This window comes from Onychomys torridus, chromosome 2 (genome assembly GCF_903995425.1).
Source record: "Onychomys torridus chromosome 2, mOncTor1.1, whole genome shotgun sequence".
Lineage (NCBI taxonomy): Eukaryota > Metazoa > Chordata > Mammalia > Rodentia > Cricetidae > Onychomys > Onychomys torridus.
The window spans coordinates 56358257-56363797 of record NC_050444.1 but is presented as its reverse complement, the minus strand read 5'-3'; the positions used below and the strand labels follow the sequence as shown (position 1 = coordinate 56363797).

Here is a 5541-nt window from a genome sequence, read left to right as displayed (position 1 = left end):
AGTATATTACCAGGCTCTCATCCTCATGCTTTAATTGTGGTATTGTGTACTTTGTAACAACAGCAAAAGGAGATAAGTACAGTGCATGAATAGGAAGTGGTTTCCTTAGCAACAGTTGCAATGTGAATAATATCTCAAATGACATGGATTTCCCCCTCCATTCATTATCCCAAATTGTTGTCCCTAGCCCATTCTTAATATTCTCTTTTCCTTAGAATTTAGAATGGTGTACTTCTTGAGAATCTACTATAAATTTGAGGTAAACTGTAATTTTATGCATGCATATAACACATGGTGTCCTCATTGCTGTTAGGGTGCTCTATTTGAGCACATTACCTGGCTTGTTTTTCCCTTGGAAATAGTCACAAAACCAGGTGACCTGTGCAGGCTGCCGTCTTTCCCATACTTGGGCATTCTTACCCACCCTGACTGTTTCTTCTTGATGTCATTTTGGAAGGCAAACACTCAAAATCATGAAAAATACAATTTGTAAATGTTGAGGGAAATCAGATATTTAGTGGAAATCATAAGGACTGAGATTCGAAGCTGTAGTCATCTAGTAATGGTTAAACCCTAGGGCTACCTCCCTCTCTGTCCTTTTCAGGCAAGGCACCACAATGTAGAGTGACCACTAGAGTCTTCTTGAAGCTTCTTCTATATTGTTTATTTTTTAAGTGATTAAGAATTTTTAAGTGTTCTGGAGCTGGAGTTCCAAGTGGCTGTGAGCTGCCTGACCTGGGAACCAAACTCAGGTCCCCTGGAAGAGCAGGGAACACTTTTAACCAATGATACAACATTCCAGTATGGTTGGCATTCCCTAAGCTTGCATGAGAACTTTCATTCTGGGAATGAATATTCCTGTCTATCTTCTTCAGGGACGGGATCACAGTAGACAAAGAAACAGTATTTCTGGTCTTTTGGTTTCCCACTAAGTAATACTGACTCTTCCTTCCTTCCTTCCTCCCTTCCTTCCTTCCCTCCTTCCCTCCCTCCCTCCCTCCCTCCCTCCCTCCTTCCTCCCTTCCTTCCTTTCTCTTCCTCTTTCTCTTCCTCTTCTACCTCTTTTCCCTCCTCTACCTCTTTTTCCTCCTCCTCCTCCTCCTCCTCCTCCTCCTCCTCCTCCTCCTCCTCCTCCTCCTCCTAGTCTGAGGTTTCTCTATTTAGCTCTGGCTGAACTGGAATTTGCTCTGTAGACCAGGCTGGCTTCAAACTCACAGAGATCCATTTGCCATTGCCTCCTCAGTGCTGAGATTAAAGGGTGTGCTATTATGCTTGGCTGTAAACTGATTTTTTTAATTACACTCATCTGAATTATGCACAAATAAGTCATGGGATAATTTTTTTCTCCTCAGTCTCATTGCTCATGTTTTAAAAACATAACTACATGATTATAATGGCATTTCTCTGATGTATATTAATAGTTTTTCTTTCTAGGTATCATTGCTAGCCTAGTTTGCTTTCTGTTGCTGATAATATACTGATTAAAACCAACTTGGGGGTGGATGGGAAGGATTCATTGCATCTTACAGATTACAGTCCATTGTTGATGGCCAGGGCAGGAGTTCCAAGCAGGATCGTGAAGTAGCAACCACTGAAAAACACTACTCACTGGCTTGCTCCTTAGCTTATATTCAGCTTCCTTTCTTACACAGCCTAGGACCAACCTGCCTGGAATTGTAATGCCAACAGTGGAACAGGCTCTTGTGCATCAATTAACAATTAATATGTCCACAGGCCAGTCTGGTGAGGCAATTCTTAACTGGGGTTGCCCTTCCCCAGGTGTGTCAAAGTGACAACCAAGATCAGCCATCACAAGTCTACTCCTTGTCAATGTGACACACAAACACATCACTGTTAAACAATAACCTTCCTTGTTTGTCTCCAAGATCTTCTGTTGCTATCACAATATAAAACACTTAGAAGTACAAGGTCTTTAAAAATGTCAAGACTTTAAAAGTCCAAAATCTTTTTTAAAAAGTCCAAGGGTCTTAAATGCGGGCTCCTTTCAAATAAAAGTAAATGAAGTATCTCTTATTTCAAAAGGGAAGAACCGGGGCATAAAAGCAATCACAGTTAAACAAAACAAGGTCGAGCAGTGTCCGTCAGTATCCAACATCTTGGAATCACTTATGCAATCTTCTGGGCTCCAAAGGGCTTGCGCAGTTCCTCTTCTCCAGCTCTGCCAGCCACAAAACATGTCTGGGAGGATCAGGATGGCTCAACTTCACACTTGATGCTGTCTTTGTATCATCCCAAGATTCAGGCATCTTCAGTATCCTGATAGAGCCACTGCCAGGGAGGTTGATCCTTCACCAATAGCCTCTGCTGGCCTCTCTTCAGGGACTCTTCCTCTGCCAATCAGTGTCAAGCCTCAGCAATACCTTTAGACCCCTTCATGCCTTCAAAATCAGTACCAAGCCAGTGACTCTTACAGAAGGCCAAGTTTGGCTTCCACTTTGAAACTCAGCCTTGGTCTCCCTGGACCACAGCTTCTGTGTGTTGACTCAGAGGAAATACCTTCTAGGAGATGTCACCTCAACAATGCTGATCTCCAATTAATCACAGCTGTTTCTTCAGTCACAGCTAGCCAGTGTCCCAGAGAAGCCAAGCCAAGGCTTTCCTTCCGTGTTGCTGAGTTCTTGTAAATCACAGCTGTTCCTTCATCCCCAGCTAACCAGGAGTGCCAGTTTCTTTCTTTTTTTTTTTTTAAATGGAAGTATTTTATTGTGATTCCATAGAATAGAAACCACATTACATCTGCCTAACCACAGCAAAAATGAGTCAGAAGTAGCAGTACTAGTAATTCAAGTATTCATTCTGAATTAAAAGAGGATGATTTTAACTTGAGTTTTCAAATATAATTTTGCACTGATTAGTATTAGTGTCTTCTCTTAAACTTCTGTATTGAACAACAAATAACTAGGTATAGTTTATTCACTGGTACTAGATTGGAAAAAAGCTTACAAACTTCCCATTCACTTCCTCTCTTTGCTGTTACACTTGCCTCACTCTATCATCACCCTGAATTGCTCTCATCTTCCACATCATTTCCAGAGGAATCGAGGGAAACAGATCTGTCTTCCCTTGAAAGCATATGTACAGTCCCAATTCCCCCAACTCCATTCTGTCCTTTTGAAATGTGTTTCTTTTTGGCATAATAAAACAAAATACTGGTAAGATTCAGAAAAATCTAAATTCTGGCTCCTTGTACCATAAACTACAAACAATTCTGTCACATGTTCTTTAGACATCCACCTTAACTACAAGAACTTGTATTTGCTTGGTCCTTTGTCATTTATTGTCACCACTGTCCTGAACTCATATAAGGCGCATTATACTTTTATAGCAATTAAATTACAGAGGCTAAATAATACAGACAAGAACCCACAGGTATAACATGCCATATTGCCTCATCTGAGATTCTATTACTGGAGTGTGTTATGCTCCTGAGTTTAAGTGAATGAACTGGTAATTTCCCATGTCCCTCACGGACTGTATTTTTATTTTTGCTTGCTACATTTTCTCCTAGAACGAAAACAGGTATAAACATCTGGCCATAGAATTTGGATCCTCTTAACAGTGCCTTACATATTTATCTTATTTCTATATTAGAAGTTATTTGTTCAAATAGTTCTAAGTCTCTCCAAAAGTTGCCTCTATTTGTCTAAAGAGAGACTGCTGACCTGTTACAGATACCACTAATTCTTCTAAAAAGTTACTTTCTACCTAAAACCAATTCAAAACATTCTCCAGAGAGGTAATCAATACTTATCTGCTTTTGTCCTTAGTTTTCTCTTTCTTCATTTGGGAATAGTCACCATGTCTCATTGCTGAGAATCTCTTCCCTAACAAATGCCGCTCTTGCAGGAATCAGGAGGGCTCTTGCTTCAGTGTGTCCTACAAAGAACCAACAGCCAAGGCTGGAAAGTGAGACTTAATATTAAATGATTTGGGCCACAGGACCAATTTAAAGCTCATGTGTCTAAAATTATAATTACTTGTAATTAATTTATACATGGGATTAGCCATGCTGACATATACCAAGGAACTACACATACATAAATTAAAAAAAAAGAACATTCTATGAACAATCCTGAAGAGGTCACAGAGCACTCAAAGTAGGGGCATTCAGTTCACAGTAACTTGTATAATTAAATACACTAAAAACAAGGACACAGAGCTTGGGAGTACACAGAGGATGTTGTTTTACTGTTTTCTTCATTTTGATGGTATTGCTTTCCTGTCTTCAGGAGGGAAGACCTTGACTTCAAAAGTAACAAAATATTTCAGGAGGGAATTTACATCTTTCAGTTCTAAATAGTACTCTTGGGCAATTTTCTCAGCAGTCCACATTTCTGGAGAAAGTTTATGATTATTGAGAAGTGTCAATGCTTCTACAACAGAAATTTTGCCTTTGGGAATGTCCATGACACTCTTATCCAAGTGATGTTCGATGTCTGAATTCCTTCAGTTTTTGCTGTGGTTCACCATCTTTTACCAGCAGGGAAGACACTGGATCTTTGGAATTGACATAGACATCTTTTAGTAACAACAACAGCTCGTTATCTTTTCTAGAAACTTCCTCTTTGATTTCTGGATGCTGGCTCAGCTGCTCACGCAGGAGGCTGCGGGTGGACGGATGCTTGGGGGCCGTGGAGGGCTTCATCTTGCTGAGCTCCCGCTCCAACCGGTTCTCCAGGTTGAAGTTCCTGAAGGCACGCGAGCCCCCATCTCTACACCATGATGCCCGCAGGTCACCCCAGTTTCTTAAATGTATCCCATGAATGGGCCTAAAAGAGTCGTCCCTTCCGTCTTCACATGCCAGGCCTCCATTGTCAACATTTCTCAGAATTCATATCTTCCAAGATCCCACAGACCAACCCATGCTGTCATGAGTACTCAAATGGCTTTTCTAGCTCAAAGTTCCAAATGTTTTTACAATCCTCCCCTAAAACAATATGGTCAAGTTCATCACAGCAATGCCCCATTTCTGCTACCATAATTTGTATTAGTGAGGATTTTCTAGAGGAACAGAACCATAGAATCTATTTATCTATATCTATATCTATCTATTTATCTATCCATCCATACACACACATTTATACACATATATAATTCCATATGTCTGCACACACACACACACACACACACACACACACACACACACACACACACATGGATTTATTAAATCAACTTACATTGAAACAGTAACAAAAGCTGTTTCACATCTGAGAGGTTGGTGATCTGGCAGCGACTGAGTCCTCGAGCCTGGGTACCTCGAAGTTGTAGTTCCATGGTAGCCTTGTCACAGTGGAGAGGATGATAACCCCGTGGTTTCTCAGTCTACGAGGCTGGGGCCCTCAGCAATTTCAATATGGTGCCCCCAAACCTGGAGGGTTCTTATAAAACCACTAGTCTTTAGCCAATGATGGAAACCTGGAAACTTGAGTTCAGCAGCAGCAAAACAGGATAATTAACTCGACAGGCCACAGGGAAGGCCAAGGAAGAGAACTGCAAATAATCCGCTTTCTGCCATGGCTT

The 5541-nt window shown here is 40.9% G+C and overlaps 1 pseudogene; it reads right to left on the bottom strand.

The window, feature by feature from the left end:
• Nucleotides 1–4218: 4218 nt before the first annotated feature.
• Nucleotides 4219–5295, bottom strand: LOC118577859 (annotated as a pseudogene).
• Between the last annotated feature and the right edge of the window lie 246 nt (nucleotides 5296–5541).